The following is a 13,332-nucleotide window of genomic DNA, read 5'->3' as shown; positions in this document are numbered from 1 at the left end:
TGAACCGTTCCACAATTCCCACCTGAATCATTCCACAATTCCCACCTGAACCATTCCACAATTCCCACCCAAACCATTCCACGATTCCCACCCAAACCATTCCACAATTCCCACCCAAGCCATTCCACGATTCCCACCTGAACCATTCCACAATTCCCACCCGAACCATTCCACGATTCCCACCTGAACCATTCCACAATTCCCACCCAAACCATTCCACGATTCCCACCTGAACCATTCCACAATTCCCACCTGAACCGTTCCATGATTCCCACCCAAACCATTCCACGATTCCCACCCAAGCCATTCCACGATTCCAAGGGATTCTGCCCCACCCATGTCCCAGCTCCCTGAATCCCTCCCCGGATCCTGCTCCGTGTCCCTGGAGCCGGCAGCAGCCGGAGGCCAGGGCTGCCTTGGATTGTTTTCCAGGAAATCCAAGGACACGGAATGGGCGGGAGAGGCCCATTAGGGCCGGCAGGTGCCTGATGGAAAACAGACGGCCGCAGGCGCTTCCCAAAATTCAATTAGGGATTGTAAACAGCTCTGGAAACACCGGGATGAGCCCTGTGGAAAACGGTCCTGGGGGAAAGGTTTTCTGGGAAAAGGGGGGTTGGGGCACCCCAGGGAGCTGCGGGAGGGAAAATGGGACCAAACTCGGGCCAGGCTTGGATCTGGTGGCGGGAGAGGGGCTGAGGGTGGGAAAATGGACGGGAAAAATCCAGGAGCCTCCGGATCCCGGTGTGGCTTTGGGAAGTCACCCGGGCCAGGGAGGGGATGCCATGGCCGGACATCCCGCAGGGATCCTCCACCTCTGGATTTGGGTCCTCCACATCTGGATTTGGGTCCTTCACCTCTGGGTTTGGATTCTTCAGGATCTGGGTTTGGATCCTTCACCTCTGGATTGGATCCTTCCCCTCTGGATTTGGATCCTTCACCTCTGGATTTGGATCTGCCACCTCTGGATTTGGATCCTTCATCTCCAGGTTTGGATCCTCGGGATCTGTGTCCTGGGATGGCCTGAACTGCCCCCGTCCCTGCCCTCCCATCCTGCTGGGCACAGATCCAGGGAATCCTGGAATGGTTTGGGCGGGAAGGGACCCTCGATCCCATCCCATTCCAACCCTGCTGTGGGCAGGGAACGTCCCTCGATCCCAGGCTGCTCCAAGCCCCAGTGTCCAGCCTGGCCCTGGGCACTTCCCGGGATGGCAACGGGATCTCAGCCAGGAATGTTTTCCTCATTTCCCGCTGTTTCTGGGGGACAGGGAGAAATGGATCCGGTTCTGCTCCAGTTCTGGGAAGGGGGAGCTTTTCCCTGATCCCAGCCTCCTCCTGCGCATCCCTTTTCCAGCTGCAGAAGGGGACGGAGATGGGATGTGGGAACAGGATACGGGAGCAGGATGGAGCCAACAAGGCCTAGAGGGCCAGGACACAGGGAACGGCATTCCCAGTGGGAAAAGGGAGCTTGGGAAGGAATTCCCGGCTGGGAGGGTGGGAAGGGGCTGGGCTGGAATTCCCAGAGAATCCCTGGATCCCTGTGAGTGTCCAAGGCCAGGTTGGAGCACCCTGGGATCGTTGGGGTTGGAATGGGATGGGATTCGAGGTCCCTTCCCACCCAAACCATTCCAGGATTCCATGGAACGCCAGGCCCCAGCACCCAGAGCAGTCGGGATGAGGAATTACGGCTGGAACAGAGCCGGGATCCAGAGCCTGGATCCGACCCAGCCTGGAACTTTCCAGAACCAACCGGCAAAGGGGAAGATCCTGGCTGGGAGCCGGCATTCCCGATCCCTCTCCCGGACATTCCGGATGGGCTCCCACTGCCTCCTCTGCCTGTTTTAAATCCAGATTTCCCCTCCGGGGCACCTCCCCGTTTTTCCACCCAATCCTGGTTTTCCTCTCGGGTCGGATCCGGCGTTCCAAGGGTCCGGTGTCGCCGTCTGCTTCCCGCAGGGACGGATAAGGAGCTTTGCCCCGGGAGATAACGGCATTAGGGAGCCTGTCGGGAATTAGGGAAGCACTCACAGGATTTATTCCGGAGCTTAATCCAATTCCAGCTGCTGGAGAGTCTGAGCTCCACATGCACAGCCCTTGGAAAAGGACAGGCAAATCCAATTCCGATCCCTCTGGAAAGCCTCGGCACATCCCCGGGATGCTCCGCAGCCGCCCCTCACCGGGAGCAGGAATCCTCAGAGCTGGAGCGGCGGGAAAATCCGCAGGGCTGGAAGAGGGGGATCCCAACTGGGATCCAGTGTGCCCAGGGCACCCAACCCCAGCATTCCTGATCCGTGTCACCAATCTGAACATTCCCAATCCAGGGCATCCAACGCCAGCATTCCCGATCCGTGTCACCAAACTGAACATTCCCAATCCAGGGCACCCAACCTCAGCATTCCCAATCCGTGTCACCAAGTTAAACATTCCCAATCCATGTCACCAGCCCGGACATTCCCAATCCGTGTCACCAAGTTAAACATTCCCAATCCGTGTCACCAATCTCAACATTCCCAATCCAGGTCATCTAACATCAACATTCCCAATCCCTGTCACCAGCCTGGACATTCCAAATCCGTGTCACCAACCTGAACATTCCCGACCCGTGTCCCCAATCCCAACATTCCCAATCCAGGTCACTTAACCCCAACATTTCCAATCCGTGCCACCAACCCGAACATTCCCAATTCATGTCACCAGCCCAAACATTCCCGATCCCTGTCACCAATCCCAACATTCCCGATCCATGTCACCAGCCTCAGTATTCCCAATCCGTGTCACCCAGCCTGAACCTTCCCAATCCATGTTATCCAACCCCAACATTCCCAATCTGTGTCACCCACAGGGAATAATTCCTTCCCCATATCCCATCCATCCCTGCCCTTTCCCAGTGGGAATTCCATTCCCTGCCTCCTGCCCCTCCAGCCCTTTCCCAAATCCCAGCTTTCCTGGAGCCCCTTCAGGCTCCGGAAGCGGCTCCAAGATTTCCCTGGATCCCACTTTTTTGTGCTTTGATCCCTCGGAGCTGCATCCCACAGGATTTGTCCGTTGGGAAACAGAATTCCAGCCTGGAGCCGTCCCAGCATCTCCTGAGGATCTGGAATGGTTTGGGTGGGAAGGGACCTTCAATCCCATCCCATTCCAGCCCTGACACCTTTCCCCATTCCAGGTTTCTCCAATCCCATCCAGCCTTTCCTCAGACACTTCCAGGGATGGAGCAGCCACAGCTTCTCTGGGAATTCCAGCCAGAGCCTCGTCTGCTTTTCCTGAATTTTTCTGGAACCTAGGAAAAATTCACAGGAATTTTCCCCTTGTTTTGACTCCAAATACAAACGGAACACCGGGAAAACTTCGTTCTGTTTATTTTCATCTCCTTTTCCCTTTTTATTTATCCTCTTTCCTTGTTTTTTTTTTTTAACTTTTCTTTTCTTTTCTTTTCTTTTCTCTTCTTTTCTTTTCTCTTCTTTTCTTTTCTCTTCTCTTCTCTTCTTTTCTTTTCTCTTCTTTTCTTTTCTTTTCTCTTCTTTTCTTTTCTCTTCTCTTCTCTTCTTTTCTCTTTTCTCTTTTCTCTTTTCTCTTTTCTCTTTTCTCTTTTCTCTTTTCTCTTTTCTCTTTTCTCTTTCCTTTTTCCTTTTTTCTTTTTTCTTTTTTCTTTTTTCTCTTTTCTTTTTTCTTTTTCCTTTTTCCTTTTTCCTTTTTTCTTTTTTCTTTTTTTTTCTTTTTTCTTTTTTCTTTTTTCTTCTTTTCTTTTTTCTTTTTTCTTTTTTCTTTTTTCTTTTTTCTTTTTTCTTTTTTCTTTTTTCTTTTTTCTTTTTTCTTTTTTCTTTTTTCTTTTTTTGCCCCCCGGCTTTTTAGCTCTCCCTGCTCCGGGAAATCTGTGGAGCAGGGAAAGGGACTGCCAAACCTATTCCCTAAAATCCATCCGGTCGTTTTCCCACTGCTCCAGGATTTCCCTGTCTTTCCCTAAAAACCATCCGGTCGTTTTCCCGCTGCTCCATCCAGGATTTCCCTGCCTTTTCCTGAAAATCCATTGGGTCGTTTTCCCGCTGCTCCATCCAGGATTTCCCTGCCTTTTCCCTGGCAGCTCCGTTCTCCCGGTTTCCTCTTCCCCTTCCAGCAGAGGCCCCTCCAGGCTTTCTCAGGGAGAATCCTGGGAAGCAGCCGGGCAAAAAATTCCAAGATTTGGGATGGGGCTGGTCCCACCTGAGCTCAGCTGGAGCCAAGATGGGAGTGCCCATGGGAAAGGCGGGAAAAAGGAAAATACGGGGAGAAAAAGGTGGGAAAAGAGGGGGAAATAGGTGGAAAAATAAGGGAAAAGAGGTGGAAAAAGAAGGGAAAAAGAGGTGGAAAAAGAAGGGAAAAAGAGGTGGAAAAAGAAGGGAAAAAGAGGTGGAAAAAGAAGGGAAAAAGAGGTGGAAAAAGAAGGGAAAAATAGGTGGAAAAAGAAGGGAATAAGAGGTGGAAAAATAGGGAAAAAGAGGTGGAAAAAGAAGGGAAAAAGAGGTGGAAAAAGAAGGGAAAAAGAGGTGGAAAAAGAAGGGAAAAAGAGGTGGAAAAATAGGGAAAAAGAGGTGGAAAAAGAAGGGAATAAGAGGTGGAAAATAGGGAAAAAGAAGTGGAAAAAGAAGGGAAAAAGAGGTGGAAAAAGAAGGGAAAAAGAGGTGGAAAAAGAAGGGAAAAAGAGGTGGAAAAATAGGGAAAAAGAGGTGGAAAAAGAAGGGAATAAGAGGTGGAAAAATAGGGAAAAAGAGGTGGGAAAATAGGGAAAAAGAGGTGGAAAAAGAAGGGAAAAAGAGGTGGAAAAAGAAGGGAAAAAGAGGTGGAAAAATAGGGAAAAAGAGGTGGAAAAAGAAGGGAATAAGAGGTGGAAAAAGAAGGGAAAAAGAGGTGGAAAAATAGGGAAAAAGAGGTGGAAAAAGAAGGGAAAAAGAGGTGGAAAAATAGGGAAAAAGAGGTGGAAAAAGAAGGGAATAAGAGGTGGAAAAATAGGGAAAAAGAGGTGGGAAAATAGGGAAAAAGAGGTGGAAAAAGAAGGGAAAAAGAGGTGGAAAAAGAAGGGAAAAAGAGGTGGAAAAATAGGGAAAAAGAGGTGGAAAAAGAAGGGAATAAGAGGTGGAAAAAGAAGGGAAAAAGAGGTGGAAAAATAGGGAAAAAGAGGTGGAAAAAGAAGGGAATAAGAGGTGGAAAAATAGGGAAAAAGAGGTGGAAAAATAGGGAAAAAGAGGTGGAAAAAGAAGGGAATAAGAGGTGGAAAAAGAAGGGAATAAGAAGTGAAAAAATGGGGAAAAAGAGGTGGAAAAATAGGGAAAAAGAGGTGGAAAAATAGGGAAAAAGAGGTGGAAAAAGAAGGGAAAAAGAGGTGGAAAAAGAAGGGAAAAAGAGATGGAAAAAGAAGGGAATAAGAGGTGGAAAAAGAAGGGAATAAGACGTGGAAAACGGGAGGTGATAAGGAAATAAAACAGTGATAAAAGAGAAATAAAATGAGGGTGATAAGAGAGATAAAAAGACATGAAATGGTGATAAAAGGTGTAAAATTAGGATAAAAGGGGTTTAAAAGGACCGAGACAAGAGGTTTAAAAGGGAGCTGATAAGGGATAGAAAAGGAAATAAAATTGTGATAAAGAGGTGTAAAAGGGGGTAAAAAGGTTCTAAAAAGAGAAATAAAGGAGGTTTGAAAGGAGGGTGATGAGAGATAAAAAAAGAAATAAAATTGTGATAAGAGAGGTGTAAAAGGGGAGTAAAAAAGATCTAAAAAGAGAAATAAAGGAGGTTTGAAAGGAGGGTAAAGGTGGTTTGAAAGGGGTGATAAGGAGTGTAAAAAGAGGGTGATAAGAGATAAAAAAGGAAATAAAATTGTGATAAAGAGGTGTAAAATCAAGACAAAAGTGGTTTACAAGAGGGGTGATAAGAGGCGTAAAAGGAGGGGGATAAGAGATAAAATAGGAAATAAAATCGTGATAAAAGAGGTGTGGAGTGAAGGCAAAAAGGGTTAAAAAGAGGAGTAAAAGAGGAGTAAAAAGAGGAGTAAAAGAGGAGTAAAAGAGGTGTGGAATGGGGGTAAATGGGGTCTGAAAGGGACGTGATAAGAGAGAGAAAAAGCAAATAAATTCTGATAAAAGAGGAGGAAAAGGAGGGGAAAAGAAGATTAAAAAGGAGTAAAAGTGGTTTGAAAGGAGGGTAAGAGTGGTTTGAAAGAGGGGTGATAAGATGTGCAAAAAGAGGGTGATAAGAGATAAAAAAAAGAAAATAAATGATAAATAAATAAAAAAATTGAATAAGATGATAAAAGAAATAAAAGAGGGGTGGACTGAGGATAAAGGAGGTGTAAAAAGAGGAATAACAGAGGTGTGAAATGGGGGTAAATAGAGGAATAAAGGAGGTGTGAAAGGAGAGAAAATAGTGGTAAAAATAAGAGTAAAAGAGGTGTGAAAGGGGGGTAAAAATATGTAAAGAGAGGAATAAAAGAGGATTGAAATGGGGGTAAAAAGATGTAAAAATAGGAATAAAAGAGGTGTGAAAGGAGGGCAAAAAGAGGAATAAAAGAGGAATAAAAGAAGTGTGAAATGAGGGTAAAAAGATGTAAAGAGAGGAATAAAAGAGGTGTGAAAGGGGGATAAAAAGATGTAAAAAGGGGAATAAAAGCGGTTTGAAATGGGGGCAAAAAGATGTGAAAAGAGGAATAAAAGAGGTGTGAAAAGGGGGTAAAAAGAGGAATAAAAGAAGTGTGAAAGGAGAGAAAAAAGATGTAAAAATAGGAATAAAAGAGGTGTGAAAGGAGGGTAAAAAGGGGGATAAAAAGATGTAAAAAGAGGAATAAAGGAGGTGTGAAATGGGGGTAAATGAGTTCCTAAAGAGATGTGATAAGAGACAGGAAAAAGAAACAAAATTTCCTTTTAAAAGAAAGTTTTCCTTTTCAAAGAAGGGAAGAAAATGACGACAAAAGAGAGAAACCAGGGTGGCTCTAGGAGTTATCAAAGGCCCGAAAATGCTGATTAAAGGCAGTAAAAGGGTGGGAATGTGACCCCAGAATTCCCAAGGCCAAGGCACACGGAATCGGGTCATGGAATTCTCCCTGGATCTCATCCCGGGCAGGGACGAGGCTCCTCCTCCCCCAGGGATCTGTGGCATCAAGGACAAATTAATGAGCGGCTTTAATTAATTAAAGCCCGGGGGAGGGTGGGAGCCAGATGTTCTCCACAGCTGGATGGGGGAGATCCCGATCCCAGCCTCGGGAAGGGATTGGGAGGCGCCGGGAAAGGAGGATGGATCCCGCCGGGAATGAGCTGGGCCCGGAACCGGGAATGCCCAGGAAGGGCCTGGAAATTGCCGTTCCCGATGGCCCCAGTGCGTAATTACAGGGATTAGAGGGATTAGGGAAAAGCAGGACACGATTCCCTTAATTCCACACATTCGCACTCCGAGGGGAGCATCTGGGGACAGCCCGGAACGGTTTTCCAGGGGGATTCTCCCTCCTTTATCCCGGCCCAGACGTGGATCAGAGCAAATCCCCCGGGATACAGAGCAGGGGGATGGCTGGGAATAAATAAAGGGGAGCTCGGGGTGAGATCTTGGGAAGGAATTCCCGGCCGGGCTGGAATTCCCAGAAAATCCCTGGATCCCCGGCAGTGTCCAAGGGTGGATTGGGATCACCCTGGGATGGTGGGAAGTGTCCCTGGGATGGGATTGGAGGTCCGTGGATCCCATCCCAAAGCATCCCGGGATTCTGGGATTGAGGACGCTCAGGATCCATCCCGAGGGGTTTTTATGGAATTCGGGGATGGAAAAGGGAAGGGAGACCCTGCCTGGAGCCCCCAATTCCCAGGGAATTCCTGAAATTCCTTCCCGAAGAGGAGCCGGGATGGGGCTGGATCCAATGCCAGGCTGGGAGAGGCGGGAATGTGCAGCTGGATCAGGGGAGGATCCAGGGAATGCCGGGAGCCTTTTCCAGAGGGAAAGGAGAGCCGGGATTTGGGAAAGGGCTGGAGGGGTGGGAGGCAGGGAATGGAATTCCCAATGGGCAAGGGGAGCTCGGGGTGGGACCTTGGGAAGGAATTCCCGGCCTGGCTGGAATTCCCAGAGAATCCGTGGCTGCCCCTGGATCCCTGGAATTGTTCCAGGCCAGGCTGGATGACATTCTGGGACAGCGAGAATCGTCCCTGCCCTTGGAATGGTTTGGGATTTGAGGTCCCTTCCCACCCATCCCATCCCCGAATTTTTGGGATCCATCCCTCCTGCTCATCCCCGGAGCATCCGAGGACTTTCCAGAATTCCTGCCTGGCAGCTCGTTCCTGGCCTATTTGTGATCCTGAAAAATGAAAAAAAAGGAATCGTTCCTCTTCAAAGACAAAAATAAAATAAATAAAACCGGGGCGGCCTTGTCATCGCTGCCATCAAAGAGAGCTTTTCCTCTTTTCCCTGGGATTTTTCCAGGTTTTTCCTGCTGACGTCATCATCATCCATCACCTGCCTGGGACTTCAAACACGGGCGGAGAGATCCATGAGGGAAACGAGATCCGTGTCCCAAAAAAACAGCCCAGGGGGAATTCTGAGCGGTGCCGAAGGAATCCCGAGGGTCCTGTTAAAATCCAGGGATCTGGGGAGATCGGGATCGCCCCTCTGGCTGGGAAAAACCCCCCGGAATCCTGGAATGGTTTGGGCTTTTCCCGGGAATGTGGATCCTGGAGGGGACGGCCCCATCCCAGAGGGCCCAAAGCCGGGAATGGGGCCGGGATTCGCAAATTCCCTGGAATCCTGGGGCGGTTTGGGTGGGAATCGACCCCGTCCCGTTCCAACCCCGACGGTACCACGATCCCAGGGTGATCCAACCTTTCCTTGGACACTCCCAGGGGTTCTCTGGGAATTCCAGCTCAGCCGGAAATCCGATCCCAAATCCCATTTCCCAGGGAGTTCCCTCCATTCCCGGCTATCCTGGATTGGATCCAGCCCCATCCCGGCTCCTCTCCGGGAAGGAATTTCGAGAATTGCCTGGGAATTGGGGACTCCAGGCAGGGTCTCCCTTCCCTTGTCTATCCTCGAATTCCATAAAAACCCCTCGGGATGGATTCTGAGCGTCCCTGATCCCAGAATCCCGGGATTCTTTGGATGGCATCCATGGATTTCAAATCCCACCCCGTTCCAACGCTGCCATCCTGGGATTTTCCCGCCTTTCCTGGATCCCTCTCCCAGGGATTCTCTGGGAATTCCAGCCCAGCCGGGAATTCCTCCCCAAATCCCGCTTTTCCCCTTAAAACAATTCCTTCCCCCGATTCCCCCCCGATCCCCGCTCCAGCTCTGCCATCCCGATTTTCCAGCCCCGGGATCGGGATGGATCTCCCGGCGCAAATCCCGCCCCGAGCCCGGGAACCGCCGGGACACCGGGAAGGAATTCCCGGCCCCGGGAGCTCCCGGGGATGCGATTCCCGAGCTCGTGGTGCCCTCTAAAGGGCGGGAGCGGGAAAAATCCCTGGAATAGCCCGGAATACCTCCCTGGGGATGGGATTGGAGCCCGGGGCCGTCCCGGGCCCAAAGGAGGATTTGGGATCGCCCGTTCCAGGCGGGAACATCCCCGGGACCCCAAAAGGAATTTCGGGATCGGATCCCGGCCCGGGGGGAGCCCTGAGATTCCGCCCTTCCCAAAAAGATCCCAAAGAATTCCCGGATCCAGCCTGGCTTTTCCTTTATTTTCCTCCTCCCCCCCCGTTTTCTTCCCAAGATTTTCTTCCTGTTTTTATTTCCCTTTCCCCTTTTTTCCCCGTCTTCTCCCCCCTCCATATTTTTTCCTCATTTTCCTTTGCTTTTCCCTATTTTTCTGTTTTTCCTTCCCATTTCCCTGCTTCCCTCAGTTTCCTCTTTTCTTTTTTCCTCTTTTTCCCTGATTTCCCTTTGCTTTTCCCCATTTTCCCACTTTTCCTCCCCATTTAACCTCCCTTTCCCTCGGTTTTCCCTTCTTTTCCCTCATTTTTCCTGCTTTTCCCCATTTTCCTGTTTTTCTCCCCATTTCCCTCTTTCCCTCAGTTTTCCCTTTCCTTTTTTCCTCATTTTTCCTAATTTTCCTTGCTTTTTCCCATTTTCCTGTTTTCCCCCCATTCCCCCCTTCCCCTCAGTTTTCCCTTCTTTCTTCCTCATTTTCCTTTGGTTTTCCCCATTTTTCTGCTTTTCCTCCCCATTCCCCCCCCTCAGTTTTCCCTTTCCTTTTTCCTCATTTTTCCTCATTTTCCCCATTTTTTCTCATTATTTTTCCTCATTTTTCTTTGCTTTTCCCCATTTTCTAGTTCCCCCCCATTTCCCCCTGTCCTCAGTTTCCCTGTTCTTTTTTCTTTTTTTCCCTAATTTTTCTTTGCTTTTCCCCATTTCCTCACTTTTTCTCCCCATTTCCCCCTTTCCCTCAGTTTTCCCTTTGTTTTTCCTCATTTTTCCTCATTTTTCCTCATTTTTCCTCATTTTTCCTCATTTTTCCTCATTTTTCCTCATTTTTCCTCATTTTTATGCTTTTCCTCCCCATTTCCCCCCTTCCCTCAGTTTTTAGTTTTCTTTTTTCCTCATTTTTCTTTGCTTTTCCTCATTTTTCTCTGCTTTTTTTCCTACCCATTTCCCCCCCTTTCCCTCAGTTTCCTCTTTTCTTTTTTCCCTAAATTTTGCTTATTTTTCCTAATTTTTCCTTGCTTTAACCCATTTTCCTGGTTTTCCCCCCATTCCCCCCCTTCCCCTCATTTTTCCCGCATTTTTCCCGCATTTTTCCTCATTTTCCTTTGCTTTTCCCCCTTTTCCTGCTTTCCCCCCCCCATTTTCCCCCCTTCCTCTCGGTTTTCCCTTTTCTTTTTTCCTATTTTTTCTCATTTTCCTTTGCTTTTCCCCATTTTCCTCCATTTTTCCCCCATCCCCCCGCTCTCAGTTTTCCCAATTATTTTTTCCTCATTTTCCCCGCTTTTCCCCATTTTCCCGATGTGGGGAGGGGGCTTTGGCCAGACCCCAAATTTGGGGCGACTTGAGAGGGGGAGCCCAAACTTTTTGGGGGATTTGTCCCAATTTGGGGATTTTTTTTTGGCATTTTACCTCATTTTGGTGGGGGGCTCGTTCTGGGCTGGTAATTCAAATAATCCCAAATAATTCTGGAATTCAGGAGCCAAAAAAACCCCAAATCCCATGGATTCACATCTGGGATGGGACAGAATTCCCAAAAAAGCCCAAATCCCCTGGATTCACAGCTGGGAATGCCTGGGTGTGACCCGGGATGGGACAGAATTCCCAAAAAAAGCCCAATTCCCATGGAGTGACATCTGGGAATGCCCGGGTGTGATCTGGGATGGGACAGAATTCCCAAAAAAGCCCAAATCCCCTGGATTTACAGCTGGGAATGCCCGGGTGTGATCCGGGATGGAACAGAATTCCCAAAAAAGCCCAATTCCCATGGAGTGACATCTGGGAATGCCCGGGTGTGATCTGGGATGGGACAGAATTCCCAAAAAAGCCCAAATCCCCTGGATTTACAGCTGGGAATGCCCGGGTGGGATCCGGGATGGGACAGAATTCCCAAAAAAGCACAAATCCCGAATTTGGGGTCTGGGGGCACTTCGGGGTCCGGGGGAACTCAAGGGTCTGGTGACATTCCAGGGTTTGGGGACACTTTGGGATTTGGGGTCACTTTGGGGACTGGGGACATTTTGGGGTCTTGGTGGAACTTTGGGGACTGGGACATTTTGGGATTTGGGGACATTTTGGGATCTGGGGGCACTTTGGGGACTGGGGACATTTTGGGGTCTGGGATGTTTTGGGGCCTGGGGTCACTTTGGGGTCTGGGAGCAATTTGGGATTTGGGGTCACTTTGGGGTCCAGGGAAATTTTGGGATCTGGGGGACTTTGGGAGTCCAGGGACATTTTGGGGTCTGTGATGTTTTGGGATTTGGGGTCACTTTGGAGTTTGGGAGCACTTTGGGGTCCAGGGACATTTTGGGGTCTCGGGGCACTTTGGGATTTGGGGTCACTTTGGGCTCTGGGGACACTTTGGGATTTGGGACATCACTCTGCACCCCAGATGGGTCTGGGGACACTTTGGGGTCTGGGACATTTTGGGATCTGGGGACACTTTGGGGTCTGGGGACACTTTGGGGTCTGGGAGCAATTTGGGATTTGGGGTCACTTTGGGGTCCAGGGACATTTTGGGATCTGGGGGACTTTGGGAGTCCAGGGACATTTTGGGGTCTGTGATGTTTTGGGATTTGGGGTCACTTTGGAGTTTGGGAGCACTTTGGGGTCCAGGGACATTTTGGGGTCTCGGGGCACTTTGGGATTTGGGACATCACTCTGCACCCCAGATGGGTCTGGGGACACTTTGGGGTCTGGGACATTTTGGGATTTGGGGACACTTTGGGGTCTGGGGACACTTTGGGGTCTGGGACATTTTGGGATTTGGGGACACTTTGGGATTTGGGAACATTTTGGGATTTGGGGACACTTTGGGATTTGGGAACATTTTGGGATTTGGGGACACTTTGGGGTCTGGGGCAGTTTGGGGTCTGGGACATTTTGGGATTTGGGGACATTTTGGGATTTGGGGACACTTTGAGGTCTGGGGACACTTTGGGGTCTGGGACATTTTGGGATTTGGGAACATTTTGGGATTTGGGGACACTTTGGGGTCTGGGGCAGTTTGGGGTCTGGGGCAGTTTGGGGTCTGGGCTCTTTGCTCCCTGTAGGAGTCCGGGGACACTTTTGGATCCAGGGACATTTTGGATCCAAAGACACTTTGGGGTCTGGGGAATTTTAGGATCGGGGGTCACTTTGGGGTCTGGCACTTCAGGATTTGGGGTCACTTTGGGTCCAGGGACACTTTGGGATTTGAGATCACTTTGGAGGTTGGGAGCATTTTGGGATCTGGGGACACTTTGGGGTCTTGGAGTGCTTTGGAGTCTGGGATTATTTTGGGATTTGGGAGCACTTTGGAGTTTGGGAGCACTTTGGGGTCCAGGGACATTTTGGGCTCTGGGGACACTTTGGGATTTGGGACATCACTCTGCACCCCAGATGAGTCTGGGGACACTTTGGGGTCTGGAGGAACTTTGGGGTCTGGAGGAACTTTGGGGTCTGAGTTCCCACCCTGCACCCCAGATGGGTCTGGAGACACTTTGGGACCTGGGGACATTTTGGGGTTTGGAGGCACTTTAAGGTCTGGGGGCACTTTGGGGTCCAGGGACATTTTGGGTTTGGGGACACTTTGCGGTCTGGGAGCAATTTGGGATTTGGGGGAATTTTGGGATTTGGGGACACTTTGGGGTTTGGGGTCACTTTGGGGTCTGGGGTCACTTTGGGATTTGGGGACACTTTGGGATATGGGGTCAGTTT

Source organism: Prinia subflava, chromosome 2, assembly GCF_021018805.1.
Source record: "Prinia subflava isolate CZ2003 ecotype Zambia chromosome 2, Cam_Psub_1.2, whole genome shotgun sequence".
Classification (NCBI taxonomy): Eukaryota; Metazoa; Chordata; class Aves; order Passeriformes; family Cisticolidae; genus Prinia; species Prinia subflava.
The sequence above is the reverse complement of the archived record's forward strand: the minus strand, read 5'-3'. Positions refer to the sequence as shown.